General features: G+C 46.1%; 1 protein-coding gene across 8 annotated transcripts in view; it reads left to right on the top strand.

Annotated features, from left to right (window-relative positions):
- RABGAP1L (RAB GTPase activating protein 1 like) overlaps positions 1 to 16,274 on the top strand; it is a 434,830-nt gene that overhangs the window by 85,224 nt on the left and 333,332 nt on the right. The window contains exon 1 of one of the 8 annotated variants that reach the window (XM_036342971.1): positions 15,038 to 15,060. The exons of the other annotated variants lie outside the window; for them this stretch is intronic. The gene's annotated coding sequence lies outside the window, so the exon portion shown is untranslated. Of the gene's footprint in view, positions 1 to 15,037; positions 15,061 to 16,274 lie in introns of those variants that run through there. 8 annotated transcript variants of the gene reach the window in all.

The raw sequence follows: 16,274 nt of genomic DNA, 5'->3' as shown, positions 1-16,274 counted from the left end.
TTTGTCTTTTGTTCTTGGCATTTTAATGATGATGTGTCTTGGTGTGGTCCTCTTTGGATTCTTTTTGTTTGGGGTTCTCTGCGCATCCCGGACTTGTAAGTCTATTTCTTTCACCAGGTAGGGGAAGTTTTCTGTCATTATTTCTTCAAATAGGTTTTCAATATCTTGCTCTCTCTCTTCTTCTGGCACCCCTATAATTTGGATGTTGGTATGCTTGAAGCTGTCCCAGAGGCTCCTTACACTATCTTCATATTTTTGGATTCTTTTTTCATTTTGCTTTTCCGGTTGGGTGTTTTTTGCTTCTTCGTATTTCAAATCTTTGATTTGATTCTTGTGATCCTCTGGTCTGCTGTTGGAACTCTGCATAATATCCTTTATTTCAGTCAGTGTATGCTTAATTTCTAGTTGGTCCTTTTTCATAACCTCGAGGGTCTCACTAGATTTCTTGACGGTCTCACTACATTTATCGGTGGTCTTGCCAGACTTTTTAAGGTTCTTACTAAATTTATCAGCGGTTTCTAGAAAGTTCTTGAAAAACCTGAAAAGTGTGGTTTTGAACTCTATATCCAGTAGTTTGCTTTCCTCCATTTCTGTCATTTGTGTCCTGTTTCTTTGTCTCCTCATTCTTTATGCTTCCCTGTGTTGATAGAGTGGCTTTCTGTGTTAGGTGTCCTATAGGGCTCAGTGGCTCAGCCTCCCCAGTTACCTGAGTGCACCCCCTTGTGGGCTTTGTGCACAGTCTTGTTGTAGTTAAGCCTTGATTGTTGTAGGTATCACTGGGAGGAATTGACCTCCAGGCCAATTGGCTGGGAGAATCAGCTGTGTCTGCAGTGGGAGAACTTCTGTGCTGGAGACACCCCTCCAGGGCAAGACTTGCCTCAGTGGGGCTTTGGTGTTCACTGAGTCTGCCCCCTGAGTGTGTCCTTTATGGATCCAAGGAGCTGCAATCTGGATGGTCCCACTCTGACCACCAGGCACACTGGCTCCTGGATCTCTAAGGAGGTGCTAATCTAGCCTCTGCCTGAGGCTACCCAGCAGGAGCTCAGCTGTGAAGCAATGCGAGTTGCCTTGGGGCTTTGGGCCAGCTGCAGTTTGTTAGGTAATTTTCAGATTGCAAAGGGCCAGGGCTTTCATATGCAAAAGCCAGCACACAGCTTGGACGGGGTGGGGGTCTCAGGGAATCAACAGGGCAGAGCAAGCAGCTATGGCTGCCCTCAGAGGCCTCGCTTCTCAGTGTCCGGGCAATCGCTGCAAGCACCTCCGAGAGAAAGCTGCCCTCGAGTTCCGACTGATGCCAGACAGTCCAGTTTCTCCCGTATGAGTCGGGGTCCCCAGAGACTCGCCCACAACTGGAGCTCAGAGCTTAAGACTCCCTACCGATTGAAAAAGACAACCGTGTCCACAGCCGCCAGCCCTCTCCACGTGTGCCTCCATACCTCTGTACTTTACTTCCGCACCCACCTCCTCTGAGTCTCGGTATACTTTTCTCTTTCCTTCTAGTTGTAGAATTTCCACTCAGCCAGCCTTCCTGTGGTTCTGGATGATGTCCGTTCCGTCTTTTAGTTGTATTCTTGAAGTGGTTGTGCTAAGCAGCAATCTCCGGCGTTTACCTATGCTGCCATCTTGGTTTTTTTCTTCTTTTTTATTCTATGGAGTGAACCTGTGTTCTAGGAGGAGAAGATGGCTGAAGCCTATTAGTCTTCCTGTGTCAGCCAGTGGCAACTTCTCAGAGCCCCGAATCCGGCCTCTCTCTGGGCCTGTCATTTCTTGTGTTGGATTATTGCAGTGCCTCCTAACTGGTCTCCTGCCTGCCATCCTGTGCCTGTTTCCGCACACCAGCCAAATTTCATCCTTTTGAAATTTGTCAGATCACATTATTGCTCTGCTTAAAACCCTCTGTTGGCCTCTCATTTCATTCAACTAGACTTCTTTTATCATGGTTTACAAGGCCATATGCGGTCTTGCTCTCTGATTTGTTCCTTTATGACCTCATTTTCTCCTTCTCTCTGCCTCACAAATCCCACACTTGTCCTTTTGCCATCTTGCCGACCAACATAGGTCTCTGGGCTGTTGCACTTGCTGTTCCCTCGGCTGGAACTCTGGTTTTCCTAGATTGCCAACTTCTCTGCCCTCTTCTTTCTAATCTTTTCTCAGATGCTGCCTTCTCAAGGCGATCTTGATTGTTCAGTAAATAGTATGAATAACAATGAATGAACAAATAATCCTATATAATAAAAGGTTAATATACAATTGACTGAACAGCGGAATGACCGGTCACTATGATGCACACTGACCACCAGGGGGCAGATGCTCAATGCAGGAGCTGCCCCCTGGTGGTCAGTGTGCTCCCACAGGGGGGTGCCGCTCAGCCAGAAGCCTGAGCTGGGCTCACGGCTGGCTGGCGAGTGCAGCAGTGGTGGTGGGAACCTCTCCCGCCTCCGGGCAGCCTGACATCCCCTGAGGGCTCCCGGGTTGCGAGAGGGTGCAGGCCAGGCTGAGGGACCCTCACCTCTGAGTGTACGAATTTTGTGCACTGGGCCTCTAGTAAATAAATGAAAAGAAATACAATATAGGTTATAACAAATATTATAATAATGAATATTTTTCCTTTTATAATGGCTCAAAATAATTCAGTAGTGAGGAAGACTGAAAAAAACACAGGTAACACTTCTGGAATTGAATTTAAAATTATGAAAAACATACATAAAGTTTTCAATTTCTCCTTGTGTATGGTCTGAATAAAAGCAAGTCACCAGATTTCTGTTTTTCTCTAAAATTTTTTCACTTCTTTTCTTAGCAGTTTTTTACCACTTGATATATCACCTTGTCTTTTGAAAATGTATTAAGCCATCACCTATATTAAAACTACAAAAATCACAAAGTAGGAAGTAATAGTTCCTATTCTTTTATAGATCAGGCGTTTCATACATTTTCAATACACTTTATTATTAGTTCTGTAATTGACATTTCTGTCAACGCAAGCATCAAAAGTTAGAGCCGGAGGTGGCATAGAAATGTTTTACTGCTGGGGTGATTGGAATACTCTTTTATTTAATTATTTTCAACAATTTGCCTGTCAAAGCAGAAATGGAAGTTCAAGTCACTCTAAATTGTCTTGCCTTAGCTTGTAATTTAACTAAAAAGGGATCCATTTAAAAGCACTAAATTGCTCTTAATTTTGGGGGAAAGATATAAAATAAAATGGATTAAGGTATCTTTGCATATTTTTCAAATGCTGTTAAAAAAAAAACAAGTGTGTTAAAGAGTACTAATTTGAATGCAAGGATCTTAGCAGAAGATTAATTTCATCAATGCACCATTATAGGGATTATTTTTAAATTACCTTGTCAGCCTCATGTACTCCCACATGTTCTGAATGGCTCCTGCTTTTGAAACTTGAGGCACACTGGTGTTGCTTCATCTGAATTTCACACTGGCTTTCTGTTGGTTGACCTGAGACTGGTACAGTAAGTCCTCACATAATGTCATTGATAGTTTCTGTGACTTCAAGCGAAACGATGATAATGAAACCAATTTACCATGGGCTAGTTGCTATAAAGGAGAGTTGAGTTCCTATGGCATCTCATCAGCATTATAACAAAATGATGTTGAACGATAAGACTATGTTATTCGAGGACCTGCTGTATTTAGTTACTTGTAACATGGATAGTAAGTTACAAGAAGGCAACAGATGGGGAGTACAGTATGACCTCCTTTAGGATACATGCCTAATTGTAAAATACCAGATTCACAGTAATAATAGGTAAGCTTTACTCTTGGTTGTACCTTTTACGTTTAGTATAGTCTGCATTTTTTTTGTTTATGGTTTGGCTATGCTATCTAAAAAAACAAGGATTTTTTTTCTTGGTTTTTGAAATGATCTTAATTAGAGCAACTCAAGTTTCATGAGTTGGGTTTTTTTTTTTTTTTCATAGAAAATATGTTTGAAAGGAAATAAGAGAAGTAGCGAGAAAAAAAGAGAAGCATGCTAGAGTTAGTGTTTCCTCAGATAAGTTTCATGGTAGGCATCCATCTTTCTCAGTATTTAAGTGCGCCTAAACAATTTGGTAATTTGTAGGCTACGACTGTACTCTTGGTTGTTTCGGCAACTCCCAAATGTGTACTTAATTCATACTATCATAAATGGATGATCCAATAGAAAAAGTACATCTTACGATCATAAATATAGTTTTTATATTGTTATATAAGCTTTTTCAGGGAGGATTGATTTTCAATGTTAATATGATGTAGAATTTTTGGTAAGAAAATCAACCTTGACAATTTTATCCAAAAGTTTTAAAAATATAATGCGTAAAGTTTAAGTTTTAACTTTATAGTAAATATAAGATTGTGAATATAGTAAATATGAGTTGTAAATTTTATATTGTATGTATTTAGAAAAAGAGTTAAATGTTGATTTTAAAGTGCTTCTATGTTGTTATTAAGCTTTTATAGGTTTGGTTGTTTTTGGTGTTCTTTTATTATTTTTCTTATTTTGGTGTTTTTGTTTTTATGCTAGTATCAAATTTGGTTTATTTTGTTCTTTGTAGATATACTATTTATATTTTCTGAAACATTAAAGATTCATTATCAAGAATTAAGGGATCATGTTTCCCTTTTTATATATTTTTCTAATTTGTTAAAAATATTCATTTCAGAAGTTAGAAAATTAATTTTGAATTAACCAGTACCCCATAGAAAGTTATCCCTAATTCTTTCTTAATTAGTGCTATTTTCATGTCATTCCAGTATGCATGCAGCTGCCCTTCCTCATCTTTCTAACTTCAGTGTGATTAAATGCCTCACATTTCCCAACCCCCAAATTCTCCTGATTGCCAGCTAATGTGATGCTTCTTTGCCAGGCTTCATGCTTCAAACTTCTTGAAAAATGGAGATTAAGATTAATGTATAATTTAACTTAGAGACATTGTTACAAGGCTGCCTTTGCAATTTCCCTATCAACACAGTGAAAATATTATAGAATAAGATGAAGGCTGAATAGGAAAGGATATTAGAAGATAAGAGGGAGGTTGAATTAAGTAAAATATGTTATGCAAAATCTTGGATTAGCACCGTGGCTGGTGCTACCTCAAGTTTGGGTGAAAACTCATGTTTTTCATCAATATTCAGAGTTCACATTATATACCAAGATGTTTTTATTTTAAATTCTTGAAGTTTTACTGAAATGGAATTTCCTCACTCTTCAGTAAAATCCCATTCTCCTAACTTAATTTAATCCATAGAATAATTGGGAATCAAGGGGAAAAATCTTTGGTATCTAAAGTATTAAGATAATATAAAATCTCATTCCTTCATTTCTTTTTTAAGGGAAATAATTATCTCATGACCTGATGATTTTTTGTTTTGTCTTATTGAAGTATATTTCAAATGTATAGAAATCTTACATATTTACATACAAAGCTGTCATCCTATATAATAAAGAGGTAATACGCAAATTGACCATCACACCCTCATACAAGATGGCTGCCCCCATGTGGTCAAAGATGACCGCCCTCATGTCGTCACAAGATGGCCACCACAAGATGGCTGGCAGGGGAGGGCAGTTATGGGTGATCAGGCCAGCAGGGGAAGGCAGTTGGGGGTGACCAAGCAGGCAGGGGAGGGCAGTTAGGGGCGACCAGGCCAGCAGGGGAGGGCAGTTGGGGGCGACCGGGCCGGCAGGGGAGCAGTTAGGGGCCGATCAGGGCTGGCAGGGGAGTGGTTAGGGGGCGATCAGGCTGGCAGGCAGACGCGGTTAGGGGCAATCAGGCAGGCAGGCAGGCGAGAGGTTGGGAGCCAGCAGTCCTGGATTGTGAGAGGGATGTCTGACTGACAGGGATCAGGCCTAAACCGGCAGTTGGACATTCCCCAAGGGGTCCCAGATTGGAGAGGGTGCAGGCTGGGCTGAGGGACACCCCCCTCCAGTGCATGAATTTCATGCACTGGGGCTCTAGTCCTATCTAATAATAGACAAACATGGTAATTAACCATACCTCCGCTACGCTTCCCATTGGCTAATCAGCAGGATATGCAAATTAACTGCCAACCAAGATGGCGGTCGGCAGCCAGGCAGCTGAAGCGAACATGAGGATTGCTTGCTCCAGTGTGGAGGAAGCCAAGGTTCCCCGCCTGCCTCGGCTGGGCTCTTAGCTGCACTCTAAGCAACAATGTTGCAATTATAGAAGCTAAACAAACCCCAGATACCTGCTTTCAGCCAGCTGGCCTCGGAGCTGGAGCCGCAACAAACCTTTAATTACAGAAGGTAAATAAGTACCAGAATAAAAAAAAAAGAAAAAAAAGGAGAGACTGGGAGCGTCAATTGCAGGCTTGGCCCACCTGAAAACAGCCCTCAGCCCCTAATCCAGGCTGGCCAGGCACCCCAGTGGGGACCCCCACCCTGAAGGGGGTGCAGGCAGCCTGAAAACAGCCATAAGCTCCTCATCCAGGCTGGCCAGGCACCCCAGTGGGGACCCCCACCCTGAAGGGGGTCTGGGCAGCCTGAAAACAGCCATCAGCCCCTCATCCAGGCTGGCCAGGCACCCCAGTGGCGACCCCCACCCTGAAGGTGGTGCGGGCAGCCTGAAAACAGCCATCAGCCCCTCATCTAGGCTGGCCAGGCACCCCAGTGGTGACCCCCACCCTGAAGGGGGTGCGGGCAGCCTGAAAACAGCCATCAGCCCCTCACCCAGGCTGGCCAGGCACCCAAGCGGGATCCCCACCCTGATCCGGGACACCATTCAGGGCAAGCCAGCCGGCCCCCCACCCGTGCACCAGGCCTCTATCCTATATTAAGTAAAAGGGTAATATGGAAACTGACCCTAACAGCAGAAAGACTGTGAATGACTGGTCACTATGACACATACTGACCACCAGGGGGTAGACGCTCAATGCAGGAGCTGCCTTCTGGTGGTCCGTGAGCTCCCACATGGAGGAGCCTGCTCAGCCACAAGTCAGGCTGATGGCTGCCAGTACAGCGGTGGTGGTGGGAGCCTCTCCTGCCTCCTCAGCAGTGCTAAGGATGTCCAACTGCAGCTTAGGTCTGCTCCCTTCTGGCAAGTGGACATCCCCCGATGGCTGCCGGGCTGCCAGAGGGATGTCTGATTGCCAGCTTAGGCCCGATCCCCTGGGGAGCAGGCCTCAGCCAGCAGATGATCATCCCCCGAGGGGTCCCAGACTGTGAGAGGGCACAGGCCGGGCTGAGGGACCCCCAATCCCCCCGAGTGCACAAATTTTTATGCACCAGGCCTCTAGTCTATATATATAAAAGCCTAAGTGATTGGTTGACTGGATGACCAGTTGGTAGCTATGATGCGCACTGACCACTAGGGGGCAGGTGCTCAACGCAGGAGTTGCTCCCTGGTGGTTAGTGCACTCCCACAGCAGGAGTGCCACTCAGGTGACAGGTGGGCACCAGATGCCAGGCTGACAGTTGGTGAGCACAGCTACAGTGGTGTGAGTCTGTCTCATGGTCACTCCCCCTGCATGCCTCAGTGGCGGCAGCGACAGGTGTAGTGGAGCTGGGATGAGTGGGAGAGGCACAGCGCCCAGCCCAGGCTTGGGCTCCTTCCTGGCCGCCTACCGCTTCCCGCACTACTTCATGCTGTTTGGGATCAATGTAGACAGTGGGCTGGAACCCGACGAGCTGGCAGGGAAAGCTGGGCTGCAGTGGCCAGCTGAGGGATGAATCTGTGCACTGGGCCTCAAGTCTATATATATAAAAGCCTAAGCAACTGAATGATCAAACGACTGAACCACTGGTTGACTGGTTGCTATGATGTGCACTGACCACCAGGGGGCAGACGCTCAACACAGGAGCTTCCCCCTCGTGGTCAGTGCGCTCCCACAGCCCCTCCCCCTGGCCAGCCAACCTCTTGCGGCCCTTTCCCCCGGCTGGCCAACTTCCCACGGCTCCCCCAACCCCAGCCGGCCAACCTCCTGCACCCCTGCTGGCCAGACCCCATCGGCCCCAATCGCTGGCCAGACCCCATCGGCCCCAATCGCTGGCCAGACCCCATCGGCCCCAATCGCTGGCCATGCCAAGGGACCCCACCCGTGCACAAGTTCGTGCACCGGGCCTCTATTATCCTATCTAATAAAAGAGAAACATGGTAATTGGCGTACGACCGCTACCCTTCCCATTGGCTAATCAGGGCAATATGCAAATTAACTGCCAGCCAAGATGGCGGCCGGCAGCCAGGCAGCTTGAAACTAACATGAGGCTTGCTTGCTTCAGTGACGGAGGACTCCAATGTTCCCCGCCTACCGAGGCAGGCCTCTGAGCTGCAACTCTAAGCAACTATGTAACAAATATAGAAGCTAAACAAAACCCCAGAAACCCACTTTAGTCCGCCGGGCTTCGGCCAGCAGGATCGCAACATTGTAAGCAAAGGCCAGAAATCTACTTTCAGCAGCAGAGGCCTAAGAGCTGGAGCCAAGCCTCAAAGCTAAAGCTGGCCCAGAATAAAAAAGAAAAAAAAGAAAAAAAGGAGCGGTTGGGAGCTTCAGTCACCCCCAGCCTGAAAACAACCCTCAGCCCCTCACCCAGACTGGCCAGGCACCCCAGTGGGGACCCCCACCCTGATCCAGGACACCATTCAGGGCAAACCAGCCGGCACCCACCCGTGCACCAGGCCTCTACCCTATATAGTAAAAGGGTAATATACCTCCCAGCACCGGGATCAGCGGAGCCGTGAGGCCTTCCGGCACTGGGATCAGCATGACAGGGGGCAGCGCCCAAACCCCCGATCGCCCTGCAGCTCTGTGTGTGACAGGGGGCGGGGCCACAACCTCTCTATCCACCCTGCTCTGTTCGTGACAGGGAAGGCGCCCCAACCCCCTGATCAGCCCTGCTCTGTGTGTGACAGGGTGTGGCGCCCCAACCCCCCCCCCCCCCCCACCACGGGCCCTGCTCTGTGTGTGATGGGGTAGAGCCATAACCTCCCCATCGGCCCTGCCCTGAGTGTGAGAGTGGCGGCGCCCCAACCCCCTGATGGGCCCTGCTCTGTTCGTGACAGGGGGCAGCGCCCCAACCCCCTGATTGGCCCTGCTCTGTGCGTGATGGGGAGAGCTCCCCAACCCCCCTGATGGGCCCTGCTTTGTGCGTGATAGGGTAAGGAGCCCCAACCCCCCTGATGGGCCCTGCTCTGTGCGTGACAGGGTAAGGAGCCCCAACCCCCCTGATGGGCCCTGCTCTGTGCATGACAGGGGGCAGTGCCCCAACCCCTTGATCGGCCCTGCTCTGTGTGTGACAGGGGGTGGTGCCGCAACCTCCCCATCGACCCTGCCTTGAGTGTGACAGAGGGAGGTGCCCCAACCCCCCAATTGGCCCTACCCTGAGCGGGACTGAGGGTGGCATCACAACCTCCCGATCGTCCTGCTCTGTGCATGACAGAGGGTGGCGCCCCAACTCCCCAATCGGCCCTGCTCTGAGCCCAACCAGGGGCTGCACCTAGGGATTGGGCCTGCCCTCTGCCACCTGGGAGCAGGCCTAAGCCAGCAGGTCGTTATCTCCCGCGGGGTCCCAGACTGCAAGAGGGCACAGGCCGTGCTGAGGGACCCCCCTCCCCCCCGAGTGCACAAATTTTTGTGCACCGGGCCTCTAGTCCTATCTAATAAAAGAGAAACATGGTAATTAGCCGTACGACCGCTACCCTTCCCATTGGCCAATCAGGGTGATATGCAAATTAACTGCCAGCCAAGATGGCGGCCAGCAGCCAGGCTACTGAAACGAACAGGAGGCTTGCTTGCTTCAGTGACGGAGGACTCCAACGTTCCCCGCCTGCCGCTGCTGGGCTCTGAGCTGCTAAGAAACATTGTTACAAATATAGGAGGTAAACAAAACCCCAGAAACCTGTTTTCAGTCAGCCGGGATCTCAGAGCTGGAGTCGCAACAAAGTTTCAAGTACAGAAAGTAAACAAAGCCAGAAACCTGCTTTCAGCAGTGAGGTCTCACAGCTAAAGTCGGCTCTCAGCTCCAGTGACAGCCATAAATCCAAAAAAAAAAAAAAAAAAAAGGAGCGGTTGGGAGCTTCAGTCACCCGCCAGCCTGAAAACGGCCCTCAGCCCCTCACCCAGACTGGCCAGGCACCCCAGTGGGGACCCCTACCCTGACCGGGGTGTGACCAGATGCAAACAGCCATCATCGCCTCATCCAGGCTGGCCAGGCACCCAAGCGGGACCCCCACCCTGATCCAGGACACCCTTCAGGGCAAACCAGCCGGCCCGCACCCATGCATCAGGCCTCTATCCTATATAGTAAAAGGGTAATGTGCCTCCCAGCACCAGGATCAGCAGAGCCGCGAGGCCTCCTGGCCCCTGGAGCAGCGTGACGGGGGGCAGCGCCCAAACCCCCTGATCGCCCTGCGGCTCTGTGTGTGACAGGGGGCAGGGACACAAACTCCCTATCCGCCCTGCTCTGTTTGTGACAGGGGAAGGTGCCCCAACCCCCTGATCGGCCCTGCTCTGTGCCTGACAGGGGGGAGCTCCCCAACCCCCTAATCGGCCCTGCTTTGTGTGTGACAGGTTGCGGCCCCCCAACCCCCCCATGGGCCCTGCTCTGTGTGTGACAGGGTGGAGCCGCAACCTCCCCATCAGCCCTGCCCTGAGTGTGATGGGGTAGTGCCCCAACCCCCTGATCGGCCCTGCTCTGTGGGTGATGGGGCAGCGCCCCAACCTCCCCATCGACCATGCCTTGAGTGTGACGGGGCGGCGCCCCAACCCCCCAATTGGCCCTCCCCTGCGTGTGACTGAGGGTGGCATCACAACCTCCTGATCGGCCCTGCTCTGTGCATGACAGGGGGGAGCTCCCCAACCCCCTGATCGGCCGGCTCTGTATGTGACAGGGGTGGCACCACAATCCCCTGATCCGCCCTGCTCTGTGCGTGACGGGGTGGCGCCGCAACTCCCCAATCGGCCCTGCTCTGAGCCCGACCAGGGGCTGCGGGCAGGCACCTAGGGATTGGGCTTGCCCTCTGCCACCTGGGAGCAGGCCTAAGCCAGCAGGTTGTTATCTCCCGAGGGGTCCCAGACTGTGAGAGGGCACAAGTGGGGCTGAGGGACCGCCCCCCCCCCCCCCCCGCCAGTGCACAAACTTTTGTGCACCGGGCCTCTAGTCCTATATAATAAGAGGGTAATATGCAAATTGACCCTAACAGCAGAAAGACTGGGAATCACTGGTCACTATGACACACACTGACCACCAGGGGGCAGATGCTCAATGCAGGAGCTGCCCCCTGGTGGTCAGTGTGCTCCCACAGGGGGAGCTCTGCTCAGCCATAAGCCAAGTTGACGGCTGCCAGTACAGTGGTGGTGGTGGGAGCCTCTCCTGCCTCCTCAGCAGCGCTAAGGATGTCCGACTGCAACTAGGCCTGCTCCCCGCTGGCAAGTGGACCTCCCCCGAGAGCTCCTGGGTTGCCAGAGGGATGTCTGACTGCCAGCTTAGGCCCAATCCCCTGGGGAGTGGGCCTAAGCTGGCAGGTGGTCATTCCCTGAGGGGTTCCAGACTGGGAGAGGGCACAGGCTGGGCTGAGGGACCCTCCCGAGTGCACACATTTTTGTGTACTGGGCCTCTAGTTATAAATAAAGTTATACACAGATCCTTTTTTGAAGGTTGGAAGGCTTAATTTGATTTTATAAATGTCTTTGTTGATAGTAGGGATGACCTTTAAATGATGGATGACCTTTGTATTTGAAGGGTCAATGCAACTGTGTAAATGCCACACAGTTTTTATATAGATTTGACTTGATTTTATTTATCTCTCTCTATTAACGTTTTTATGTGTAACTATATTTTCCTAAGTGGTTTAGTAAAGCATGTGTTTGAAAAGGTTGTCTAAATCCATCATGCTAAGAGGAAGATAAGACTTTATTCACGATGATATATCAATAGTATTTTAAATAGTAGCCTAATAAAAGGAAGAGATTGATTGGAAACAGACTGGAGTTCTTAAAATAATTATTGTTGTTGGCAAATGATGAACAGAATGTAATAGAAAGACATCAAGGGGATTTTTTCTTTGAGATAAACTTATAATAATAATGTTCTGGTTTTCCCTAGAAAATATTGTTGATAGGTTTGTCATTTCAGTTTTTCCAAGTTGATTTTTCCGAATCAACTAAAATGGTTTTTGACTGAGAAAATCATTTATTTAATCAAATCTTTGGGACATTTAAATAAATTAAAAGAACTGTTGAAAAACTGTCTGTAAATCCAGTCAAAGATTTACAATTTGGGAAGATAAGCAGCTTTGCATTACTTAGAGAACAAACACACAAAAAATATGGAGTCTACTTTCTCTTAAGGTTTAAAAATGTAAATAAATATAAAATGGACCTCCACTGCCCATGAACTCTAATTCTCAGGAGAAATATGTATCCTTTTCTAATATGCCTATCCTTTTGTTTGGCAACTTACTTTTTTCATTAAACAGTCTACTGTGTATACTACATTAAATGATTTCTCACTCTTTTTAATTGCATATAATACTCTATGGCATGAATATAGCATAATTTCTATTTCCATTTCTCTTTTGAGGTTTTAAGAGCAATTCCCATTTTTCTTTCATGCTATTGCAAATATTGTAAAGAATAGTCTTCCTTTTACATATACCCCAAAGCACACACACGGATGTCTAGATTGATCTCCTGAGCTGTGCCCGATCTGGTTGTTGATGGGATGACTAAATTGCTCTCTAGAAAGACTGCAAATGTATGCCCACCTAGCACCCTCTCTCCTTTGTGCCGTCACCAACAGCAGATATTATCAGTCTTTTAAATCTTTATCACTCTGATTAGGGACAAGTAGTGTCCATTTTATTTTCATTTCCCCGATTACAAAGTGAGGTTGAGCATTTTTTATATGTTTGTTAGGTAATAAATTTTAATTTTAATTTTGTAAGTGCCTATATGACTGTTAAACCTCATTTATACTGCTCTTCCTATCAGAGATTTAATATTTCATAATTACTACAGTTAAATTCTAAACATCTCATTAGGTTTGTACATCTGCCTGCACGTTAGTCTAAAGGGGAGTCAGGAAGACAGTGAACATTGCTTTCCTAATAGTGTGGGAGTGGAATCATGAAAAACCCCTCCTCCTTTCCACTCATACCCACGCCTTCTGGATTTTTATCTGTTAAAAGGTGTATAATGTTTCGGGATCCCAGCATACCATGGATATACAGATCAAAACTCCTAGGAAACCAGAAATAACCCACCGTATTTGAGGGGACGGAATTTACCTTCCCCTAGGATTCTCTCCCCTCCTCCCAAATGTTTCACCTTGTGCCTTCTCTGTCATACTGTGGTCACTCAGGCTGATTCCTCTTTGACCAGGACCTGCTTTTCTTGGTATGGTGGTCATAAATCAAATCACATGTACTTATGCTCGATTAAGACATCTTAGTCATGCTTCATCTGACTGAAGAAATGTAAATATTCCGGACACTGACTTCTAGTGAAATCTGGAGACCCTACACTTTGTCAGTGGTGTTAAGGTTTAGAAGGTGCCTAGAAGCATACAGACCTTGGAACTTATTTTTGTGATAGTCCTTGGAGACTGCTCCTGTGACATGTTAATAGTAATAATCGGGGTTAACTTTTATTGAACATTTACACATGTCTGGGACTATCATCAGCATTTTACAGCCTTTATTTTTTGTGTTGCGAAGTGCACCCTCTGGACTTTATTTCCATAGGCACAGGTAGGTGGTGCAAAGTTCAGAACCTTTATGTCTAGGAGCACAAGTGCATGCTGACCCCCTAACCCACCTCCACTGCCAACTTAATGATTAGGATTCAGACTGAAAGATGGTAGGAAACATAAATGATTTATTCTTCTGTGTTTTTAAGCGGGATTCCTGGATCAGCTCAGATCATTAGAAAGCCATCTGTAGTTCAAGTTAGTTCCTCAGTAGGTTTTATCAAACTTGTAAAAGTTTAATAAAATTTTAGTGGGCCAAGTGCTGTTGACACAAAAATAAATAAGACATGACTTTTTTCTTCAAGAAGGTTATAGTCTATTTCAGTGATGGCGAACCTTTTGAGCTCGGCGTGTCAGCATTTTGAAAAACCCTAACTTAACTCTGGTGCCGTGTCACATATAGAAATTTTTTGATATTTGCAACCATAGTAAAACAAAGATTTATATTTTCGATATTTATCTTATATATTTAAATGCCATTTAACAAAGAAAAATCAACCAAAAAATGAGTTTGTGTGTCACCTCTGACACGCGCGTGTCATAGGTTTGCCATCACTGGTCTAGTTGAAGAAAAAGACCCATAAGTAGCTAATTTTAGCAAAATGTAGTAAATGCAGCAATAAGATATGAACAGGGTATAATATTAACTGACTAAAAGGAACTTAGTTTGGCTTGGCTTTTTCATTCTTGGCTTTCGCTCCCAGCATGTACTAGATGGTAGGCACTTGGCACAGACTGGTACCTGCTAATGCCGAGCCCAGCTCCTTTAGAAATGTGGTAGGGAAAACTATACGGAGAGGTGGTATTTGACTCTGGTTTCAAACCATTAGCAGGGTAACCACGGGCAAGTTACTTAATCTCTCTGTGCCTCCAGTTTTTTCGTCTTCTAAGTGGACAAATTAGTAGTGACTTACCTCATTAGGTTGTTTAAAGGATGAAATGAGATAATGCCTGTAAAACTTAGCATAGTGCCTGGAATATAGATTTTATTTATTTATTTTAAATTTATCTATATTGTTGAAAGTATTACAGATGTCCCCTTTGTTTTTGTGTTTTTTCCCCCCATTGACCCCTCCACCCTCTACCTGGCCCTCCTAGGCCTTCACCTCTCTGTTGTCTGAGTTCATGGGTTATGCATATATGCATATAAGTTTCCCAGTTAATCACCCCCCCCCCTTCCTTCCCTCTGAAATTCATCAGTCTGTTCCATGCTTCTATGTCTCTGGTTCTATTTTATTCATCAATTTATTTTGTTCCTTAGATTCCACATATGAGTGAGATCATATCATACTTATCTATCTGTGTCTGGTTTATTTCACTTAGCATAATGCTCTCCAGGTCCTTCCATGTTGTTGCAAATGGTAAGAGTTCTTTCTTTTTTACAGCTGTGTAGTATTCCATTGTGTAGATGTACGACAGCTTTTTTATCCACTCATCTGCTAATGGGCACTTGGGCTGTTTCCAAATCTTAGCTATTGTAAATTGTGCTGCTATGAACATATGGGTGCATACATTCTTTCTTATTGGTGTTTCAGGTTTCTTAGTATATATTCCTAGAAATGGGATCACTGGGTCAAATCGGAGTTCCATTTTTATTTTTTTAAGGAAACTCCATACTGTTTTCCACAGTGGCTGCACCAGTCTGCATTCCTACCAGCCTTGTACTAGGGTTCCCTTTTCTCCACATCCTCACTAATACTTGTTTGTTGATTTGTTGATGATAGCCATTCAGATAGGTGTGAAGTGATATCTCATTGGTGTTTTAATTTGCATCTCTTAGATCATTAGTGACTTTGAGCTTTTTTTCATATGCCTTTTGGCCTTCTGTATGTTCACTTTGGAGAAGTATCTATATTGATCCTTTGCCCATTTTTAAATTGGATTGTTTGTCTTCCTTTTGTTAAGTTTTTTGAGTTCCCTCTCTATTTTAGAAATTAACCCCTTATCGGATGTATCATTGGCAAATATGTTCTCCTATGCAGTGGGCTCTTTTTTTCATTTTGTTGATGGCTTCTTTTCCTATGCAAAAGCTTTTTATTTTTATGTAGTCCCATTTGTTTATTTTCTCCTTAGTTTCCTTGGCCCTAGGAGATGTAGCTGTAAACATATTGCTACAAGAAATGTCTGAGATTTTGCTGCTTATGGTTTCTTCTATGATTTTTATGGTTTCACGACTTACATTTAAGTCTTTTATCCATTTTGAGTTTACTGTAGTTTACTCTTGTGTATGGTATAAGTTGTGGTCTAGTTTTATTTTTTTTGCTTGCACCTGTCCAGTTTTCCCAACACCATTTATTGAAGAGACTGTCTTGACTCCATTGTATGCTCTTGCCTCCTTTGTCAAACATTACTTGAGCATAATGGCTTGGGTTGATTTCTGGGGTCACTGTTCTGTTGAGCCATATGCCTGTTTGTGTGCCAGTACCAGGCTGTTTTGAGTACAGTGGCTTTTTAGTATAACTTGATATCTGGTATTGAGAGTCATCCAACTTTGTTGTTCTTTCTCAAGATTGCTGTGGCTATTTGGGGTCTTTTTTGGTTCCACATAAATTTTTGGAGTATTTATTCTAGATCT

This window comes from Myotis myotis, unplaced genomic scaffold (genome assembly GCF_014108235.1).
Source record: "Myotis myotis isolate mMyoMyo1 unplaced genomic scaffold, mMyoMyo1.p scaffold_m19_p_18, whole genome shotgun sequence".
In the NCBI taxonomy this organism is placed as follows: Eukaryota; Metazoa; Chordata; class Mammalia; order Chiroptera; family Vespertilionidae; genus Myotis; species Myotis myotis.
Note: the sequence above shows the minus strand (reverse complement) of the source record. Positions and strands in the feature narration are given on the sequence as shown.